The sequence below is a fragment of the Lepisosteus platostomus genome, chromosome 6 (genome assembly GCF_059453375.1).
Source record: "Lepisosteus platostomus isolate fLepPlt1 chromosome 6, fLepPlt1.hap1, whole genome shotgun sequence".
Lineage (NCBI taxonomy): Eukaryota > Metazoa > Chordata > Actinopteri > Semionotiformes > Lepisosteidae > Lepisosteus > Lepisosteus platostomus.
In genome coordinates this window covers 49,644,622-49,668,818 of record NC_142616.1, presented here as the reverse complement: position 1 = coordinate 49,668,818, position 24,197 = coordinate 49,644,622, and the positions used below count along the sequence as shown (strand labels likewise).

The following is a 24,197-nucleotide window of genomic DNA, read 5'->3' as shown; positions in this document are numbered from 1 at the left end:
CCATTTCAGGGCACACACAGACAGACGCATTCACAACAGAGCCAATTTTCCCAGAAGCCAAATAACCTACAAGTATGTCTTTGAACTGTAGGAGGAAACCCACGTGAATACAGGGAGAACATATAAACTCCACACAGAAAGCACCCCAGGTTCAGAATTGAACCCAGAGCCTGAGTGCTGTGAGGCTGCAATGCTAACCACTGCACCGCCATTGCAGAAACTAAACAATTTAAAAAATAAGCCAAAAATGTTGTGTATGTTAAACAGAAAATCAAAGATAAAAATAATTTCCAGTTTTGAAATGTCTTGTCTGCTTTTCTTTGTGTCAGGTTCTGCCCATTGTATTCTGAACATGAAGGTCCTGCTGTGCTTTTCTAACAAAAAGGACAAGACAAAGAGAAAAAACAATATTTTCCACTCGTTGAGAAAATATTTGATCATTAAAAACCATATGGCATGATATTAGAATGTGCAAATCAAAGAACATTTGTTTATTATAACTGAAATGAATTAGCTGTGGATGTTCCCTTATAAAAGGAGAAATTATGTTCATTTTCTAATGAACATCATTCTAATATTTGCAAATGTTTGTTATTTTATGTAGGCATGGGTCAAAAACACACAGTCAATTCAATGTTCTTGTGGCCTCTTAAGGAAATTAGATCCTGTGAAGCATAGCCTTATTTTCATGTTGACATAATAGGAAGTGTGTTTATTAGTTGGTCTACATTCCATTTAATTGTGTGTTTCTGGGACTGTCTCCTTAGAAGGAGGTTATACAGTATGTATAGTAAAAGAGACGGGAGGCCACAAGAATGTATCTCAGCTTTTTCAGGAGACAAATAGCTCTTCAACCTTCAATACTCTTTAGATCTAGTGATTTTGTTGTTACATTGTGTATTATTGTAGTGTATTGCCCTGTTGTAATTCTGAATCAGATGATGTAGTGTGCACTGTATGTGACATACAAAATGATGTGTGATTTCAATAGATGGATTGAAATGGATGTCATCTAAGACTCGAAGGGCTTGCATTGCATTATAATAGGCAGATTTTCTAATACTTGATTGTCTCTACTCACTACTAAGCCCACACTGTGGTTTACCATCTTTCTATTATCTGTAGGAGGGGACCTTTAGATTGTGAGATGCTATTGTAATTGCATGTGACGTTGATGGGATAGTAAGATAGTAAATAATTACAACTCATTTAGTATTAATACCAATTAGGTATTATTTATTTGTTCATAAAGTTAACAAATATAGTTATATAGATAGTTCTAAATAGTGTTTATGTATACACAATTTGTGTGTATATAATTTTTAGTTCTATAGAACTTGCAGTATATTTCACATTATGGTGTTCATTGTGATGGATTTAATACTTATTACATGTAAACACTGTATTGGAATTTACAAAACTATTACATGAAGGTCAGGAATTCCTGGATTTCTCTGCAAATGTAAATTTACAATATCCAGAAACTCTCAATCATAGGCTTAAAGGTTACAGTGACAAAATAATCAATGGTCTGGTAGAAGATCCTTAGACACCACCAGAAATGTTGATATGGCTGTTTGGCCTAAGGCTTAATCTTCTTTGAGCTAATTTTGTTGCCCTTTCTCCTCAGATACTTGTCCACCTAATCTAATTTCTTCTGTTAATACCTTGCAATGGATAGGTTGCTGACACTGCAGGTCATGAATGTGATTTGTGTGTATTCTCAAAAAGGATCTATTTCTTATTTCTTTGTGCTCAGAAATGTGCAAACACCTAAGGGTATTGAATTTATGTAAATACTTTTAGATAATGAAAAACATAATTTTAATTTACATTAAAAAATACAAAAAGCAAATAACTTCTGTATGTAAATATGTTACATTTAGCACCATGTTTTTCAAACGAATAGTGTCAGTAATGTGTAAGAGGTAAAAGTTGTAAATGAAGTGTGTGCAGAATACTTCTTGAAAATAATAATCACCAAAAGTAATGCAAGCTTATTAATGTCATTATTAATGGTCCCCTTTTGGCAGCTCCTGTCTTGGAATCGAAAGGCTGACATTAGTTTTAAACGTATTCATTAATTTAAATTCATTAATTAAATGCCATTTAATGTTTTAGCTTTATACCTTTACTATTGTATAATAGCATGATTACAGTTCAGATTTACAAAAAAATCTGCCTTGATTGATCAGTTACTTTTACAATATGTTTATTTTTTCATTTTCCAATGAGTCTTCACTGTTAGCTTCAGTATGTTTATAATTACAGCCTGTCATTTGGATTATTTCTTGACCTTACAGGTCATGACAATGTTTTACTCTCTGGGTATTTTTACCTTGACAGAATGAGTTTTTTCACCTCATCATCACATATTTATGATAGTTTTAAAATACTGTATGAGACGTCTTTGGATCGAGTCAAGGCTTTTCATTTTATTTGATAGTGTTTAGGGCCTCAGAGTAGATGGAGGGTGATAAAACTAAACTATTCCTGACAGGTTTACTGTTTTGCAACGACTGATCAGAAAATTGAATCTAAATAAGATTTCTCTAAAGAATTTAGGCTTTGATATAAATAATATACCTGGGTTACCATTTGTAAAACACTTTTAATTAAAAGTTACCATAATCTGCCTTCATGCAAACATATTTTAAACCCATAGCATGAGAGTTACTCTCACTCTTGCATTGAGAATTCATTCAGTTTAGATTTACAAGCTGCTCCTAAAATTGTATTAGGTCTGCTTCATCACGTCCATTTACTCTTCATATACCAAGAATGGTGAGAGATATTTCTTAAGCTTTTAAAAATATATTGTAAAGGAATGTAGTTTGCTGACATGAACCTGCATTGCATGATGGCAAGTAATTGTTATTATATAACTAGTGTACAAGCAGGCACCTGTAAGTAGCTTCCCAGTGTCTCGACCAGTGTAAACACTCGTTGAGAGGGTAGGTTGAGTCTTCTGTTCCATACATGTCTAGGCTGGACCTGGGTCCATGTCATTAGATGTTGGATTCCTGAAGTAGCTGTGCAAACCTGGCTGAGAGATGCAAGGTGGGCATTTGTCTCATCAATGGACAAGCAGTAACTCCTGGGACCTGCCAGGCATTTACAAATGATTTCAGTGAGCATTGTGTCACTCCTCTATTCATTGCTGACTTTGGTATGATGCACTGGGGAAATCAGAGCTTGTCAACATGATGATAATCAGAGGAATGCTATTTTACCTCCTGTAAGATCTTGTGCCAGATCTTGAGTCAGAGTAGTGTAGATCTTGTCAGAGAAGATCGTAATAATAATTAATTGCATAATACAATACTTTTCATTCCAAAGGAATTTATAGGTTTATATATAGGAGAGGACCCACTTCATGCACCACTGAATTGCAATACAAATTTGGTTGACAAAAAGGAGCCCTACTGTACAGATCAGATGAAAAAGTGAGAATTTGCTTCACCAATTAAATTAAGGGGAAACTTTAGATAGGTTAAATTATACAAGCCAAGTGTGGAATTTAGCCAGGATGAAAAGATTAACACCTCTACTATTTTGACCAGTGCCATAGAATCTGCAGGTCCCCACTCGACCTGTGTGGAAAAAGAATCATTGCCATAACTTTTAGTCTAAACAACTGGTATTTCCAAATTGGAAGGGTCTATGGAGGAAAAGATCCAAGTAAAAAAAATCTACTGTATATTATGAGGTCAAGTTAGGAATTTGGCAACTTATTTAAATCAAAGATGAATAGATTAAAAAGTTGATTTAACTGGTTTTATAAAGTAGAAATAAAAATGAATGTTGCTGAGTGTTTAACGGTTTAATGAGTGAAAGTGAGGCTGGGAGTCTATTAATAATTCCCAGTGCCAAAAACAGCTCAACTTCCAAATGCCTTTTGAAAAAACTGGAATTGCCGACTTCCATTTACTGTGTAAATACCCACTTGGTTTTTTTTAGTTGCATATGACTTTAGTGTTTAGCCACAGCTATCACAGAACGTGTTCTGTAACATATCCATCATCCTTTGACAAAATGTGTTCTCTACAGTGCCTTAAGGAGAGGTAATACTGACTGGAGGAGATGCACATCTCTCTGTGTCCTCGTTGCAAGCTCACTGCTGTCCATCAAGTTAAAACAGTTTAGTGATATCACACAAGACTTCTACTGGTATTAAATGTAAGAAACACAAAAATATGCCATTAGATCTTCTTGCAGCATTAAAAATTAAATGGAAAAATATTCAATTAAATACCATGTCATCTCATAGATGAATAGCTTTTCATGATGTTGTTGTCAGCCGTTTCGGTAACTGCTCTTTACAAATGTCTCTTAAAGAAGTTATGATATGTATGGTCATATTTCTTCTGTCTTCAGATTGAATGAATTGACTGTAGGTCATCCATTAGAAACACATTATTGTCTGTGCGTGCTTCAAAGAGATCTCCACATTAACCTTGCAGAAATGGAAATTATAGGCTGTATCTTCTTAAAATGGTTTGGAGTTCATTATTGTGGTCTTCTTTTAAACAAATCCTTGCCATCTAACATTTAGATATTGAAAATAGAATGATTAAGAACAATTAAGTGGCATGTTAAAAGGCTTTTGTTAATTATTTTTTTTGCTTGGTGTTGTTTAGGGGGTTTATGTGTGTGTGTGAAAACTGGAGACTAAATATAATCAGTAAAATTTTAACAATGAGTTGTATTGTATGTATGTTTAAAAAAATACTTTAGCAAAATACCTACTGTATTTTATTAGTACTGTAGAGATTTGTACAGTATGTGATTTTTAAATATGCTAAAATATGCAATTTAAAACCTATTACATCGATTCTGTTAATATGATTTACTGTAACTGTAAAAAAACATAACATAGAGATATTGGATAGTTTACCCCATGTGAGGATGGAATATGCAGTATGTATCTGTTTGACATTGGTTTGCTCTGTTTCTTCATCATCCTGAGGGAAATATCTCTGAAATTTAAGGAAAGAAGTATTGATGGAGTAATAAAGAAACCTTCAAAACAACACTTAACATGCTATTGTGTTTTTAAGTAGTGATTTTAGAGTATGTTAGTAAACTGCATATTTTTGTCAAATTTCTATATTGTTGTATTTTAAAATCTGAAAGAATTTCTCATGAAGTAAAATTTGTAGTTATGTTTTACAATTACAAATACTGTAGATTTGAACTAATCCTTACAAAATTTCAAACTTCCTCCCACAAAGTACTGAAAATCTTTTAAAGACATTCAAAACCATTTCTGATGTGCACTAACTTGAAACATTGACTCACTGGATCTTTTTATAATTCCTTGAATTTCCATAGTGTTTTTCATCCTTACGGATCTCAAAGCATTGTAAAAATAAGATGGGACCATTTCATTCACCACTGAAGTGCAGCCCTGTCACACAAGAACCATTCCTTACCAGCAGTCCCACTACACATTACGTCAAGTAGAGCCGTGAGCAGGTGTACACCAGCTGAATTGACATGCAATTTGAAAGAATATATTTACTAATTTAGAGTGGAATTTAATTTTATGAACATAATAACAGTTACAAATGAGAGGTGATTTGTCCCATCTACCCCATTCCCATTTGACATTAAAGTTAATTTTTCCAAGGGTCTCATCCAGCCATATCTTGAAAGATGTGTTTCAGCTTCCACAATGTGGCTAATTAGCTTGTTCCATACTCTCAACCTTTAGGAGCTGTCTCCTGTTCTAGGTTTTAAACGTACTTCCACAAAGATTCCACTTATTTCCTCTGCTGCATGTTTCACTGTTTATTTCAAAGAAGTCCTTTGGGATAACTTCGTCAATGTCTTTGAGGATTTTAAATACAGGGATAACTTTGTCAGTGCCTTTGAGGATTTTGAACACTTGTGACAGGTCCCCTCTTAGTCTTCTGTTCAAGACTAAAATGATTCAGTTCTTTTTGCCTGTCAGTGCAATACTTTTCCTCAAGCCATAGAATGTTGTTCTTTTCTTGACTGATTCCAAGAACCAATATTGTTTTCTATAATGTAGTGACTGAAACCACATTTTCTACACAAGGCCTTACTAGTGTACTACTATGTACTAATTATACATTTTAACATGATATCCTTTAATTTAAATTATATATGCAACAATATATATATTTGTTTGCCTGAGGCAGGGCAGTTCCAAAGGTCTGCACACACACAAAAACTAAGTTTATGATTTCCTTTTCACACCAAACAGAAAACAACTAAAGTCAAGTATGCAAAAAGTCTCTTCTGATTTCAAATCTGTCTTCCAGCCATCCATTTTCTAACCACTTCTTCCAGTTTATGGTCATGGAGTTAACGGGTGCAAGGCACCCTTGGACAGGACGCAAGTCTATCATACTGTAGTTATAGTAAACAGTATCTATTTATCCTATTCACAGTATTAGAAATATTACAGAATTTCTCTTAAGCTCTGACACATTTCTTAATTGTCTTCTTTCTGGTTATTGTAAACGTTTGATTTGGGCTCAACCTGTAGAGTTTCAAAGTATTCTTGAAAATAAACCATATTACGATGAGAACCACTAATGGTTTTCTCAGCTCTGTTTGCCTCACTCTGTCTTGATTGTTTAAAAAGACAAGATGTATACATACAAAACCATGTGTACAATAAACATGTTTCTACTAAATATTCCAAGGTTTTTTGCAGTCCATGGCATACTCCTAATATTATGTCCTAGAAATGTTGTTTTTTTTGGTGTGACCTATAAATATTCAGAGACTCTTGATTCCTTCTGCTGTTGCCCTTGAGCCAGAATATTATTTTTGATATATACTGTATGTAGTGTTATATTTCCCCCTTTTCTATCTTCCCAGTCTCTTTGGAACAGTGTGTATCCACTGGTATTTAATTAATCTCTGTCATTTTCAGTTAGCCATGTTTCTGTGATTCCAAGAAAATCATAACATCATAATTTCAAATGTTGTGTCTTATGACATGGATGTAATCTGTACAGATGACATTTGTCATGTAAAGATCTCCATTGGCCAAAGTGCTGAAGCCTTGTTCTACACATCATGTCCTCATCCATGTGTTGTGTTGACAGGTTGACATTTATAGTTGTTCACAATGCTGGTAGGATACTTGAGAAAAACATGGATTTGTGTCCTTTATTTAGTTCTCAAGGTCTCTGAACTTCTTATGGAAGTTCAAGTAGGTAGCTGTGTCAGCATGTTTTGGCTGCAAAGGAACAGGTTAAGGTTTATTTCATGTTGAAAAGAAAATAGTCAAAATATTTTGGCGTGGAGACTTCTTCAGGTGTCACTTTTCTTTTCTGCATGGAATAAACCTTAACCTGCTCCTGAACTTGTTATAGATGGGAAGTCCCATTGCCATTTGTGTCTTTAAGGACAACAACAACTAGGTTGTTGCCTGCCCAGCTAGCAACTATGGATGATATTAACCACCTCAGCTGTAGTAGCACAACTTTTTCTCGCATCCAAAAAATATGATAAAATATCAATATTTAAGAAATAATTTATATGACACATTCAATAGGATTCAGTATCCTGGAGGAACAGCAGCAATCCAACTATAAACTAGCTGACAAACTGACTGAAACTGCTGAAAAGAAAAGAAAAGAAACAGAACGTTTTGGCTGTAGAGCTTTCTTCAGGTGTGAGAGAGAAAAAAATGACAGTTGAAAAAGCATGGGAAAACAAAAGCTTGGAGTGGAGAGGGGGCAGGAGCAGGAGAGAAGCAGTATCGACAGACAAGTAGTGTGAAGTCGAGAGAGGTGAAGAGAAGTGTGAGGTCTCACAAAAGGTGTGAGAAACCTTCTCATCTCCTTTTTCAAACTACTCAACAGCAATCAAAATACAAAACAAAACAAAAGGTAAATTTTATTTCAAGATAAACAAAGGTAATATTTTACTTCCGTAGAGTAATTTATTTACAATACAGGGAAAACAAAACTACCACAAACATAAGACAGAAGCCTATTCTCTTCTTTGAGCAACTGACTGATGCCTTCAGTGCTGCACTATAAACACTGTTTGCCCACGAGCTACCAAAAGAATGCCTCTCTTTGATACCACAGTTCCAGATGTCCATGACACTATATGAACAAGCCTTTAATAATCTTAATCTTATACTATTGATTTTTTTATGATCAACAGTGAAAACAATATACAGTACTAATGAAGGTTTTACTAATGCATTCTAATACTTCACCCTAACTTCCCTGGTTTTAAGTTATACTCGATTTCCTACAGTATATACCCAAGCATTTTGTGATTTTGTTTGTTTGCTGTTTTATTGCTTCCCCACACTGTTATGTACAAGGAATCTGCATAAACCCCCAGATCACTTTTGGGTGTAACTTTGTGTTACTTTCTGCAGCTAAGAATCTCCCATGTGTACAGTGTGTGTTCCTACTACCTGTGTAAATCACTTTGCGCTTATTGATTTTATGTTTCATCTACCACATGTCAGCCCAAACCGTGAATTTTTCATTCTCTTGCTGCTGTTTCTGTGTTTACCACAGCCCTTATTTTTGTATACTTTCCTTTTTAATTCTGTATATACACTAGGGTGCTGTCTGCATGGAATTTGAATGTTCTCCCCATGTTCATGTGGGTTTTCCATCTCATGTGAAGTTGGCTACAGTATTTAAGCTCTGATCTAACAATGCTCTGAGTTATAGAGTGTCACTCTGAGCCACTGCTTTATTCCTGGCTTGTCTGTGTTTTGCTTTGGACACTTGATCCTGCCCTGGCTCTGGGTTTCCCTTGTGTTCTAATCGGCTATGAATCTGAATTGCTTTGTTGGACCTGGGCTTTTGGATATTCCATATGTGCCTTCACTCTGCCTTTCATCTTTGAACTATGCTTGTTCCCTGGCTCCAATTGTGAACTGTTGCCTATTTGCTGAACCTGTTGCCTACCTGTTGGCCTTTACCTGCTCTTGGGTTTAGGTCTCTGACAACCGCTTAGTTCCATCTCAACCAGAGGTGATTAAATTTAGTATATGTCTTTAGGTTATTAGTTTAAGCATACTTCTTCTGTTTTATGTAACTTTTAAACAATACTATAAAACAATTTTTAAACAATTTTAGTCTTGAAAAATAACATTTTCTGTGAATCCTGGTTAGAAGGTGTTATGTACATTTTTGAAGGGCATAATCGATAGCTTACAAGACAAATATAAATTCTCATACTGTATGTCCTGATGTTCTAAAATATAAATCATGATTCACAAGTATGATAATGTTTTTATTTCAGTTTTTGCTCTGTTTTTTGGTATTTTGGTATTTCTTACTTTGTTTTCACACAGGGCCATGTAGGTTTGGATTTTTTTTTCCCTTAATAATAAAAACCTTCATTTAAAAACTGCATTTTGTGTTTACTTGTGTTATCTTTGTCTAATATTTCAATTTGTTTGATGATCTGAAACATTTCAGTGTGACAAACATGCAAAAAAAAAAGAAATCAGGAAGGGGGCAAACACTTTTTCACACCACTGTATATTTAAGCACAACTGATATCACTTGAGTTACCAATTACTGTACATGGCAACCTTTGATCTTCGCTCTGTCAGACTCTTTTAAATCCCTCCTTTTATCCAAGATCGAAAATTGAAAAAAAAATGTTGTATCATTGATCCTTAAATTGATTTGGACTACCCTCAAAATCATACTGCATGTGGAATTTTCATTCTTGCATGGGAGCAGTTAATGAGAAGAAAGCAGGAGTTGAAGTAAAGTTAGTTGAAAGATGTAACCTTTTGAGACAAGAAGCAGTTCATTACCCTGGCCCTTAGCGTGATTGAACATGCTTCCAGTTGCATTTAATAAACTTGCTCTGTAAACATGTTGGATGTATCTGAAAGTTAATTCACATGTGAAGATGTGCATGAGAGCTAGGCTTCAGAATGAGCATTATGAAGCAAAGAATTATGAAGCAAAGTAATTTACAGAAAAAGTACATATTTTGAAGCATACAGTTAGTCAGCCTCCAAACGATGTTCCAGCTGAGTATGATTTTTAAGAAGCCATTTTGAGTGTCCATAAGAGAATATCACACCGCCAGTTAGAAGGCGATAATTAGAGCCATTTGTAACAACAGCCTCTGGAGGAACCTTGAACAGATTTGGATTCACAAAAATATGTGGGAGCTGCTTTGTCCTGTGCCCAGTGCATATCCTTCCATTACTAACAGCTTTATTCAACACAGGGTCATGGTGGAGCCAGAGCCTATCCAGTGAATCCTGGACAGGACACAAGTCCATCGCAGGGCAGGCAGACACACTCTCACATCAAGACCAGTTTTCCCAGAACCCAAATAAGCTACCACTTTGTCTTTGGACTGGGGGAGGAAACCCATGCCAACACGGAGAGAACATACTGTACAAACTCCACTCACATAACACCCTAGTCTGGAATAGAACCCTTGGCATGGCTGTGTCTTGTATTGTGAATTGTTTTATTTAAAGAATCCTCCCCTCTGAATGCTAGGGAAGAGTCAGTGTGTTCACCATGGATTTTCCAGTATTACTGTATACAGGTATGTGTATACTGATCTTTGCAGTGAATATCACCAGCGATATCGGGTCACTATGGCAGATCCCACTGGGTTATGATTGGTTTTCTTAAACTGTTTTTTCACTTCTCCATTTATTAGAAAGAGTGCTAGTTATATTGTACATGTGCATTAAAGCAAAACTGTCAAGATGATCCTTTTGTGTCATTAGTGAAGGAAACAGAGTGGGTCTTATTTTTATTGAAATAGGTTAGATTTTTTAATGATGATTGGACTTTTGAAGAGATTTGTATAAAACGTTTCAATAGGTTTTTGGGGAAAATATATAAAACATAAAAATATCTAAAGCATTGATTCTGGATTTTATACATAATGTTGCATGATTAATATGCTTCAATATAATTATACTACAGCTGAGATTTTATATTTGCCTAGAAATGTTCATGTACCTGGTTAATTAAATGAACTAATTATGGATGGAATTCTGAAGCCAATAATAATAATAATAATAATAATAATTGCTGGACACTCTACTCAAAGCACTTATTGTTATAACGAGTGCTTATTCCTTTAAATAAATAAAAGATAATAAATAATACCTAAGCATAATTGATTTGCATTTAAAATCATAACTAGTGACCATCTGAGAGCAATGATGAGCAAAGAATCCCTTATAACAGCCACAACTGAGGAATGTACAGTACTACCACATACTGTATAAATGTCTCCGACAATTCCTTTGATGACCTGTAGCTAAAAGCTGACATAGCATGAAAATACAGGTGTACAATTAGTATTTAATGATCCATATATGAATAAGACATCTGTCAGAAATAGTTCAAGTAGGTACAGTAGCTGCGTCAGCATGCGTAGGCTGCAAAGGAACAACTAAAGGTTTATTCCATGCTGAAAAGAGAAGAAAGGAGGAAACGTTTCGGCTGTGGAGCCTTCTTCGGGTAATTAATACATCTGTCAGAAATGGTTATAGATGTACATTTCTGTATAGGTCTATATTTGTCTTCCTGAGGGTATTTGACACCCACCACCCACCTCCCACCTCAGTAGAACCTCCCCAGCCCTCTTTCTGTGGTTTGTTCTTTAATTTGCTTTCATCAAATTATGCAACAGATACTGATCTCTTAATCATTTGGCCATATACATGTAGTTGAAATTATTGTTTCCTGTTATCAATTTGTGACCAAGCTGGAGTTTCTGGGCATAAGGCACTGATTAATGATTAAAACATCATGGTGAACTGTGGGACCAACCCGTGTTTCAGTTCTGTCAAGGACACTAAGACAACCCCAAGGCAGAACAGAACATTTGTCTCGTTCAAATAAGTGAGAATATTTTTCAAAATGAACTTCACCTTTCTTTGCTAATAAGAAGTGTCTAAAACTTAATTTTGTCCTGCATCCAGACAATTATATGATCAGGAGTCAGTTGTTTGGCAGATTCTTGTCTTTTCTTTCTATATTGCCATGTAGTCATGCTGCACAAAATATATGAGGTCAGCTTTAAATCTCAGTCTTGGAGATATTGTATCCTGATAATTTCAGAGTTTCTAAAGATTCCAGATCCAGAAACTTTCTCATGGACATTTCTTAGAGACATCTTAGAGTGAAAGAAGGTTCCACAGCCGAAATGTTGTGTTTCTTTAAGTCTCTTTTAAGTATGGAATAAACCTTCACTTGTTCATAAAAACATATGTCCTCTTACTAGTGAGGTGGCCTCCCATTAGCTCGAGCACCTTGGTAATGGACACAAGTCAAAACATTTTTATGTAGTTGTTGAGGTCAATATTTTTTTGCCTTAGATCTACAGCCCTTTCTCTGAGTTGAGAAAATTAAATTTAGTGAATGTTTTTACAACTTTTAGGAGATAATAATAAATTTGAGCATTGTATTTTTAGAATTATGTTTAATCATTTTTACATTTATGCTATTGGTATATTCTGTATTGCTATATATTTATCAATTGTAAACAAGCTCATATTTTCTTTGCTAAATAAGATTTTTTCAGTTTAATAAGAGTGTCGATACCTTTGGAAGCTATAGTATTCTCAGCTTGCCATAGTCCTGTTTTATTTTGGAAGATTCATGTGGTATGTGCAGGTACTGGAAGATTAAACCAGCAGATTACAGAGCTGCAGTACCATATTTTATATTAAAGCAACAGAAAAAAATTAAACAAAAGGTTACAATCTGTAAAACACAGAGATATATTGAAAACAATAGATATACTGCTGCCTTCTGTAGTCATTTACTCTTTTGATAGGTTTAAGAGAACAATAGAAAGCAAAACAACTTTGCAGGATGGAAGCATTTCCATTTGATTTTCTGTATACAATCCTAATACTGTATATCCTTTAGATCCTAGTTGCAGTAAGGCCAGTGCTACTGTTGTAATCGATACCTATTTAGTATATAAAGTGCAAAGCTATGGCACATGGTGATAGGACTGATCCTAGGGTCAGTTTAAACAAGATGGTTTCAAAAGAAGTTCTGCCAAGAGTTGTTATCACTTAGAAGAAAATACAAAACAAAACTTGCAATATTATTTTAGGTTTATGATTGCTGTAACTGGAAGCTATGTAAATTTTACCCTGCTTTCACAATTTGCAAGTTTATTCCTAATAAATGAAATAACTATCTCTTCATCAGTAAGTAATTATCTCTTCATCAAAATAGATAATCAATATAATGTACAGTAAAAGAGGGGTTCTGTACCTTTAAGGAGTTCTCATAATTTGTAGTACTTACCTGCGGCTGTTTGTTCCTAACCTCCCCTAACTCACTTGTGCTTTTCTGTCTGTAGTCCTACTGAAGAACGAAGTTTGCCTCTCCTCTGTAGGGTGGTTGCTTTATACTGTGTATGAATGCTAACTCAAACCTGAGCTACCAAGTAACTGAGATCAACAGTAGCTCAAAATGTGACCTTGCCTCTGATCTCTCACCGAGCCAGTTCCTTGTATTGTATCCTCAGGGTGTTTTAAGAGAATGAGATCACAAGCATTGTCATATGTCTCTCGCTGCCTCGCTGGGTTCTTTCATGCCTGTACAAAGATTTGAGAAAATTCTCTTATCAATTACTGCAATATACCCATCTACAGTCTGGTGTGTTCTATTATTTACTGCTACAGCAAAATGCAGAAAATGCAATGCCAGCAGGAGTTTACTACTGAGAGTCTGTGTGGCTTTATTTTTTCAGGTTTTACAGTTTGCATTTTATTTCCTTTGCTTTTTGTTTTGTCATGCTTTGCCAAGTATCTCTGTAGATGATCAGTTTTGCACCCTGATTTCTCAGTGCTTTATTGCTTTCACCATGGTATACTATTTTCTGGTCTGGGATGTCTCACCAGAATGTCTCTTGACTGTGCTCTGAGGTCCAGGATGCTCCATAAAATTTATTCAGCCATTGTTTCAGTCTTTCCAAAGCATGTATCATTGTTTTTCCCTAGGAGAAAATAAAGGTGGTATATACAGTAGCAGATGTCTTAAGATTAGTTTATACATTCCATATATTTCTGTCCCACTAAAAGTAATTATTTTCATGCATTTTCTAACCATTTTAGCCAATATAGGGTCACAGGGGATCTTGAGCCTATCTTGGCAAGCAGCAGGTGCAAGGTGAAGTTCTCCCTGGATGGCTTACCAGCCCATCACAGGACACACACACATACATACATAAATACACACAATCACACTAGAACCAATTTTCCCAGAAGCCAGCTAACCTACTGTTATGTCTGTGGGACATATGGGAGGAAACAAGTGCGCCCAGAGGAAACCCACACCAACATAGGGAGAACATATAAACTATGCAGTTAGCACCCCAGGAATTGAACCCAGGACCCTAGTTCTCAAAAGAAGCAATACTAGCAACAGCATCTCTGTGCTGCCCATTACTTGTTTCTGTTTTTAAATAAATATTGATTCATTTTCATGTTTAAAAAGAAATTCTGTTTTTGTCAATTCAATACCTGTTTTAACATATAAGATAAATCTAATCTAAAGTTTAATTATACTGTAGCCTTAAATAAATAGTTTTGATATGGCTCAGGATCTGGGGCATCCAATCAGGTAATATTGAGTGAAGCAATAAAATGTGAATGTTTTGGGGGGTATATTTTTATTTGAACTGATATGCCACATAAAGTGCAAATATTTTGAATGGCAATATTTCAGAGTAACATTTCTATCAACTGTTATTAAACTGGATAGTTGTTTTTTAAATAGCAGCTGGAGGCAAGAAATATTGCTCCATTAACTTTTTATGTACAGGCAATATCTTAGCTTTTGAACACACACTGCTGTGACAAATTATTGAATTTCGCATATGTCTGAATTAGAATTTAAAAATGAAAATTCTGTATTGTATTGTAAATGTCAGTCATTATAAAATGTTGACAAGAACATTTTTATTTAATTAGATGCACAGTACATGTAAATGCTAGTTCTTGACATTTTTTACACTATAAGATATCTTTTTTTAAGTCCCAGCAATATGAAAGTTTACTGCAGTTTATGCCTGTGGTTAGAGTATTTATGTAAGATACTTATAAATTCTAGGACTAGATTACATATAAAGTTAAAGGACACATCTACATTATTTGATATCATATCTTCCTGTATTCCATTTCTTTCATTTTCATTCAAAATGTTGCACATAATCTGAATCCAGGCCTATACAAGGCTGTTTCATGTAAATCACAAAGAGAAAATGTGATGTGTAATATTATTTTTATAGGGGTTTTCATTGGTTTATTTGCTGTATAATACAGTACATGCAGTGTGAACACACATTAAGTGGAATGCATTATGTCTCAGAGAGAGGAGTAAATGACATTCAAACATTAAAATGTGTCTGGATAAAAAGGAGTAATGAACATTAATAGGGTCAGAACAGTTCGCAATAAACTAATTGCAGCATTATAATTCTTAATTGTGGAATTGTTCAGTTTCATTTGAATGTTAATGTCTCAGACAGCTGGTGCCTTTTTTCAGTGCCTGTTGGGATGGAGTCCAAATAGCCAGGCGTCTTTGCTGGCTGCTCACTAAGAGTCACCATGTAGTCTTGTCTCAGTATCGTGAGCTTTGGTGTAGTGTGAATATCATCAAGTCTGCAAAAAAGCTAATCAGAACTAAAGATAATGCAGGGCTTCAGTTATTTTTGCCTGAATAGACAAGGTTACTAAAATTAGTTACAGACGATACATGTTTCGATTTTTAACAGCTTATTCACAAACCTTTATAATAATAAGAAAAAACTTTATTTTATATACCGCCTTTAAAAGTGGCTTCTCAAAGCACTTTACAGAATGAGATCAACAATAAATAAAAAGAATACATAAGATAAAACACAATTACAATATACAGAGGAGACCGTGGATGGTGGTACTAGGAAAAGCAGAGGGGTGTAGAATGGGACCAGTTAAGTTAAGGCTCTTTTAAAGAAGAAGGTTTTAGAAGGTGGGGAGTAGGGCGATAATAGTTCAGATAGGTACTGAGGTGCCAAGCCATGCAGAGCCTTATAGGTGAGCATGATGATTTTAAAGTCCACACGGAATTTGACAGGAAGCCAGTGCAAGGACTCTAGGATAGGAGTAATGTGATCACTTGCACTAGACCTGGTCAGGATCCTGGCTGCTGAATTGTGGACATACAGTACTGCAGTTTGTTCAAAGTAGATTTAGATACCCCAGCACGCAGAGCATTAAAGTAGTCAATTTGAGAGAATACAAATGTGTTGATCAGCTTTTCAGCCACAGTTAGTGATAGCATAGGTTGTATTCTAGCAATATTTCTGAGGTGAAAAAAGATGTTTTGACAATATGCTGCACATGTGGGTCGAATGTTAACCCAGAATCGAATATCACCCCAAGGTTTTTCAATTTAGACTGAAGCTCAAGTACAGAACCATCTACAGATAGGGTTAGAGGATTGCCTTTACGAAGTTGATGTGGGGTGCCAATAAGCATGACTTCAGTCTTATCACAGTTTAGATGAAGGAAATTTTGAGTCATCCAAGTTTTTATGTCAGAGATGCAATAAGATAGAATAGAGACAGCCACATCAGTGTCAGGTTTGGTATGGATGTATATTTGAATATCATCAGCGTAAAAATGATGGCTGAGGCCATGTGAACTTAAAATCTGACCAAGTGGAAACATGTAAATGCTGAAGAGCAAGGGGCCCAGTATTGAGCCCTGAGGAACACCAGACATGGCATATAACAATGGCATGGAATCAGTTTAAAATAAACATTGCAACATGTTTTGTCAGTTTAGTCTTAAGACATATTACTTGTTATTTGTGCCTCATTTACAGTATGATGTTTATGAGCATGTTGCATTCAGATTTTTAAGAATTTAAAATATGACATTAACATATAATTAATACTAAATAGTCAATAATAATAATAATACTTGCTTATATAGGGTTTTCTGGACACTCCACTCAAAGCGCTTTACAGGTAATGGGGACTCCCCTCCACCACCACCAATGTGCAGAATCCACCTAAAAAAAAATAAAACTCAATAATAATAAACTATAAAACATTGGTTTTACTGAAGTAGATGCTCCCCTTTTTCCTGTTAATATCTTAGAATACAGCTGAATAGCAGTATATTAAATGCACATTAGGTGAGCTGCTCTGTGAGTGCATTACAAATTTGAGTTACTGGTGTGAAAATGAAAATCTGTCTTTGCACATTGATCAATAACATATAAAATGTAGTCTATATCAGCTGTTTGTCCTTCTTAAATGTAATTGTTTTAGGTTGGGATTAGACATTATGCTTATGGTCCTTAGTGTCACAAAAGGATCTTGTTTCTAATTAGAGTATTTGAGTTGCACAGATATACGTATGCTAGGCAACAACAGCAGTAATTTATTTGCCAGCATTGGTAGTTGTTGACATTCTATAGAGTGAAACCTCACACATTAGCGTCTGCAGACACAGCGTCATCCTTCGGATGATCTTGATAATTCTGACAGGTGCTAACAAGAGAGCTCATCATTTTCAGCTCCATCGAGAATATGTGATGCAGCTTCTATGAGAAACAAGAAAAAATCAGTAAATGTAGATTCTATGAAAAATGTGAAAAAAATGTGTAAGTACTCATTTTGTTTGAGTGTGCTCAAAACATCTGAATGATTGCTAAAGTAAAGCTTAAACATCTCAGAATCAATACAGACTTTTTTGTGTTGTCCTTAGGTTTGATTTACACAAGTCTTTTTTGTGCGGAAGGGCCGTCTTGTTCAAAAGAACTGCCTTCTCATCAAATAGAATCACTATTGGAAGCGCTTAAATTCAGTTGGGGCTTTGATGGCCTCAAGTTATTCAACAGCTGAATATTTTTAGCAAAGAATGGAATGGTTTCTTTTTAACTTCAGTAAAATAAAATTAAAATATATGGTATTGGACGTAACTATGGTAACAAAGTAAAAAGTGGTTATAAAATGCTAATTACTGTATATAGAGTATAATAGAGTAATAGTTTTTGTGTAGATTTATACATTATCTAATACAGTAGTACAATCTATTTGTGTGAATACTGTATGTTGACACCAAATATTTAGAAAAGATTGCTGAAAGAAGACATGACAAAAAACATTATTTTTTTATATTGTTGCTCAATATATCTGATACCCTTTTTTAGGCTCAACAATACTGTGGATCTGTTAGACTTACGCAGTTGGCATGAAGTCTGTGGTTTGCACTGTTACCAGGTTGCAGCACAAAGTCTGTGTTTCTGTGGTCCTTAGTGAGGGCGAGAGTTTTTTTTGCTACTTTGTTTTGTTTTCTACTCATTTTCCTACTCATTAACTCTATGTTGGACTATGTTGGAGTAGTGCCAACTATAGTGTTATGGACTGGTAATAAATCCAGGGTCCCCTTGCTAAATTAAACTTTTTGACAGTACACACAACCATAATAAAATGTCTTTAACAGCATAGTCTCTGATACAAAATGCCCAGTGAATTTTATTAGCTAGAATGGTAAAGGGCTCACTCACCCAGTTCAACATAATATTTTTTTTTCACAGCTTTAGTGTCTGTGAGTACGTATAGCTTTCCTACAGTAGACTTAAATCAAATCATTCCTTTTACATAGGGGTTAGGGGTTAGTAGGGCAGCTCTTCCATTCTAATTTCCACTCCAGACCCAGGAGTGTTACAATCCTGGCACACAAAATATCTTCTTTGTTTCCTCTGATGTAAATGTACAATAGACAGAAATGGCAGGTGCTGTGTATACAGTAAGAATCAGTGTCCAATGTCTTGGCATTCCTCAAATAGTTATGCCCCTGATCAGGCTAATAACCCATTTATCAGTAATTTCTTGCCAGCCTTTCTTGCCAGATCTGCATTCTCAAAACTTTATTCTGGGAGAGGAGTCTATACTCTACTCTTGACTGCATTTCTTTTAAGCCTTTCTTTCTATATCTACTCAAGTTATCAGTTATTTCTTAGATAAATATAAAATAGGCAGCCTTTGACATTTTTACATTTCCTCTCTTATGTGTGTCACACATACAGTATAATTGTAACTGTTCCTGTAGTGACTGCAAACTTTTCTCCTGTGTTCAGAAATCCAGTTAACAATGCGAATTAACTTTCCCCAAGGAGACAACTTCTCATTCACCCTGCCCTTTCAATACAGCTCTGCTGTCTAGTCCACAGTTTCTTAAATTTATCAACACCCATATTGCTTGTTTCTGGAAACTTAATGCAGCTCCTGTTATCTGTGCTTCTACTCTAACTAAATTGAAGGCCTACCTACTGAGGCAAATTATCTCATCCTTGGACCTCGATGATAAATGTAGCCATGAAATTCTCTAAATTATTGTGCATCCATTTTAGAGTTACAGTAGATCATGTGCAGGCTAAATGCCCCACCCCAGACTGTAAGTGTTTTTCACCCATCAAACAAAACCTGAAACCTGAAACTGAGTAGTTAATTAAATAGCTTCTTCTTGCATAATAACTCAAATGTATACTAAATCCTGTACTGTATTTACTGATTTTTGCTCACACTGTACAAGTCTGAATCATCTGGTGATCTGGTTGATTACAGAGTTATACATAAATATCTTTCTCACTAGGGGAAATGACCAATGCTGATTATTTATTTCAGTTAGTTCACTTTACTTGTGAGGTGAAGACATTGGCTCTGACACATTTCCTTCAGATTTTTATGATTGATATGAAAAATAATATAGATTAGCTTCCTCTCACTTACTATTTGGTCTTTATTTTTCAGAATTTCCATGTTTCCCTCCAACATGTTGTCAAGAAACTACAATATTTCCTTACTGTCTGTAAATATTTGCTAACATTGTGTCTTTTAGCTTGGAATTTGTCCTTTCCATAGTATCCTAGGGCAAGTTATTTCTTAAACTACAGCATTTTTTCAATGCTTTATATGCCATCATTGCAGATGCTGTACCATCTCTTCAGATGTCAAGAAAGTCTTTGACCATGTGGAATGGTACTTTTATTACTCTTGAGAGGCTGGACATCTTTCTTTCTGTCCACACTTATACTTCCAAAGAGGTATTCCAGCCTGATCATGTATGGATATGGGTTTCTGTAAATTATAATTACAGCACTTCCTGCTCTGCTGTTTTACTAACCCTCTTCTTTGCATTCATTATGAATCCAGTCGCCATTCAGATGCCATTTTGGTTTTTAGTCAATTTCAACTCGGGCTTCCATTGATGCTAATTACTCCCTTCTCTTTTGAATGCTGCAATTGCAGAGTGGCATAAAAAGCATTAATATCCTACAATAATATTTTTTTGTTGGAAATAAATATTTGACACACCGACCTTTTCAGTCCTAATAAATATTGTATGTGACTTATGACTTATGTCAGTAAAAATTCGAATTTGATTCTGAGCTACTCATGTCATCTTTAGATAGTATGTGTCAAACTATAACTGTAGAAGTGCCTTTTAGATAGACTGACTCAAGTTAAACCGGGTCTGGGGTGTATATATATACACTGCAAAATCTGTGGAATGTCTGTGGAATCTGTGGAACTGTGGAATGTCTATTTGTGAAAACATTTCACTAGTGTTATTTAATTAGTTGTTAAAAAAACATTTTCACTTTCTCAAATGGGAGAAAGCTTTTCCAACATCAGAAAGTAGCTTTGTATATAAAAGCAATTTTATTGCTAAATAATGATGAATTTGAATGGTAAGATTGAACTGGAAACTCTTTGCATGTACTGTAGGTGTACACTATGTATTGTAAGAGGTAAACAGATTTGGACAAGATGTTGGATCATCAGGTTCCCAGAAAGAGGTTGGAACTGTTCTTCCTCTCATCACCTGACCAGTCAGTTGAAAACGATTGGTTGGATGATAATTTATGTATCAGGAAGCGGAAGCTCCTTAGCTGACGTTAAAGAGAGCTGATCTTCTGCAAATATGTTGCTTCCTTGGAAAAAAAACACAAAGAGCCAGAGTGAGAAAAATAAGCAGCTGACTGGCAAAATAAGTGGATCATCATTTTGAGTGTGCAATAGAGGAGACAGAGCTTGTGAGAAGAAAGCGGAACAGAAGAGGGAAGTAATCGGCAACCATGCATCTCTTGTAACAGAAGGAGGGCAGGTCGGCTCATATGAACTGCATCAAAATGTGAAGGGACTTGTGGATCTAAAACATGGACTGAAGTAAAACAGGTGCCAAAAGGTTCAGAAACTCTTGAATGTCCAACCAGGAGGGCAAAGCAAAGAAGGATCTGAAGACAGTTTCCTAACAAGGAAATTAATGTATTTACATGGATATTTAGAGTTTTTGTATAAATCATGGTTACACATTCTTACTGTAACACAAAACAATTTATGAACTAATAGAATATTTATTAAATAAATATTGTTTTCTGATTGAAATACTGTAGGAGGTTGATCTCATATTCCATCCATGGATGCCTGTGTCTTCCAGAAAGAAAAGAAAATTAGAAACTGAGCATAACGGCTGCTTGCCTCTCATGCTCACATACTTCATATTATAGAGAGTTCTTGGTGTTATGTTTGTTGTAATATTTAGCTTTTTGTTCCTTTTTTATATTTAAGTGTATCCATAAAAAACATGTTTTATAATATAATCATCTTGTTCAGGATAGTCAGTTGAATGTTAATGCATTATGTTTCTGATGTTTAATTTATATACAGTGTTGTGAAAAAGTAAGGAAAGGTGTGTGTTTTTCATAGTTAAAATAAGATACGATCACTTTATTAGCCATATACAATTTCTTGTATCGGAATCTGTCTTTTCGCATAACCCAACTTGCTCTCCAATGAGACACAGGCACACTGACGGGGAGAGAGAAGCTTGGGGTTAGGGCACAGGGTCAGCCATTTATACGGCACCCCTGCAGCAGCTGGGGTTAAGGGCCTTGCTCAGGGCCCAAGGGAGTAGGATTCCTCTACCGGCCGCAGGATTTGAACCGGCGACCTTCCAGCCACAGGCTCAGATCCTTAGCCACAGTGCCACTGCTCTGCCCTATTTGCATGTATGGATATTTGATCTTCATTTCAACAATATTGATAGATAAAGGTGATCTAACAAATAACAATGAAAATTATTCTTTGCAATAATTTATTCAACATAAAAAAGTCAGAAATGCAATTGTCTGCTGTAATAAGTACACCCCCTAGCTTTAATAGCTGGTGTTGCCCCCTTTGGCAGAAATCACTTCTCCTTACACATCTCCTTCAACTGTGTGATGTTTGAGAGCTTTCCTACATGTACTGCCCGTTTCAAGTCCCCCCACAGCATTTCTATGGGGTTACGATCTAGGCTTTGACTTGGCCATTCGATAACCCTCCATTTCCTCTTTTTGAGCCATTCTTTTGTGGATTTCCTTGAGTGTTTTGGGCCATTGTCTTGTTGCAAGGTCCACTTATGGTTCAGCTCCAGCTTTTTGACAGATGGCCTCAAATGCTTCTCAAGTACTCTTTGGTACAATTCGAAATTCATGGTTGACTTTATGATGGTAAGCTGGCCAGGCCCTGAGGCAGAAAAGCACCCCCAAACCATAATGCTTCCATCACCGTGCTTTACAGTTGGCATGAGGTTCTTTTGGTCAAGGCAGTTTTTGGTTTTCGCAAAATATGACGTCTGGAATTGTGGCCAAACAGCTCTACCCTTGTCTCATCCATCCAGAGCACATTGTTCCAATAGTCCTAATCTTCACCTAGGTGTTGTCTGGCAAACTTCAGTCATGCATCTATATTCTTTTTTGAGAGCAGAGGCTTCTTCCTTCCTGACCTTGCATGTAGGGCAACATTGTGCAGTCTCTTCCAGATGGTTGACTCATGCGCTTTGACATTGACAGAGCCAAGACTTGCCTGTAAATCCCTTGATGTTATCCTGGGGTCCTTGGAGACTTCCTGCAGCATCCTTTGGTCAGCTTTTGGTCTGAATTTGGTGAGATGACCTGGCCTAGATAGATTGCCAGAGGTTTGAAATTTTCTCCATTTGTAGATGATCTTTCGGAAAGTGGAGTGATTGACTAAATGGCTTTAAAACCCTTCCCAGACTCATAGGCATCAACAATCTTTCTTATGAGGGCCTCAGAGAGCTGTTTTGATCTTTGCATGATGCAGCCACACACCTTTATACACACACAAGAAACAGAACATGTTTTCTTGGCCTGATAACAGGAATAAGTTGAAGATACAAATAATACCACCACACCAATTCCAACTGAAATTAGAATTGCCATTACTTTAAAGTAACTATAAATCTATCCTTTAGAGCTGGAAACAGCAAAATATTTTGTTTATTCAGGACCCTTGTTGTCCTTACTGTAAAACAACCTAAAACTCTGTCATAACAAGCTTGTGGTGTTTACATATTTCTTTATTGTATTTTATTGCTTTTATTTTAACTGTGCATGTTGTTTCCAATTTCCTATTTGTTTTGTATATAAGGAACGGGGAAGTAGGGGAATTGTCGTGTACTCCAATAATTACTGAATAGAATAATAGGGATTGCTCCAGTAATTTCAACTAATATATTGCTATTCCCATATACAGTAGAGCATACAATGGTAATTGCAACAATTAGTAAACCCATGTGTAAAAATATCCTATATGCATAATACATTTATAATCTAATAATCTGTTGTGAAGTGTAAATCTGTAACACTCTTCTATGGAATCATATGCAAGAACCGGATAAGTCAAATCAAAGGCAATCCTCGACTTGCATAAGAGTTTGTCTCTGGAAGTGCATGTTTACTTTTTTATATTCTGATGGTAGTACATTCCTGTACTATCCTGTGCACTGCTTAGTTCACATGAATGCATTTTGTAATATAATGACTATAGTGTATTCTGAAGTAAAATAAAAAAATGAAGGATTAAACACTGTAGAAATAAAAATAAAAGCTCATGAATTAAATAGCACAAGTTCTTTAATGAAGTGCTGTTTAATGACGTTTCCACCTGCCTATACATACTATATCTGTAAAAGATTATGCAAATATTTTTTTTTCATTCATTTGCCATGGTTTGCATGAAATGGAATTTGCGAAGTTGCATTTCACACAACTGAGTGTTACATAACTTGGGTAGTGCCTGTGTAGAGGCGCTGAATATCATTCTGAGTAATAGAGGACAATGCCAGTTGTTTGTTTCATACAGTACATGAGACACAT

At 35.5% G+C, this 24,197-nt stretch overlaps 1 protein-coding gene across 2 annotated transcripts in view; it reads left to right on the top strand.

Annotated features, from left to right (window-relative positions):
- Positions 1-24,197, top strand: part of fhit (fragile histidine triad diadenosine triphosphatase) — a 522,156-nt gene that overhangs the window by 119,772 nt on the left and 378,187 nt on the right. The gene's annotated exons all lie outside the window — the stretch shown is intronic.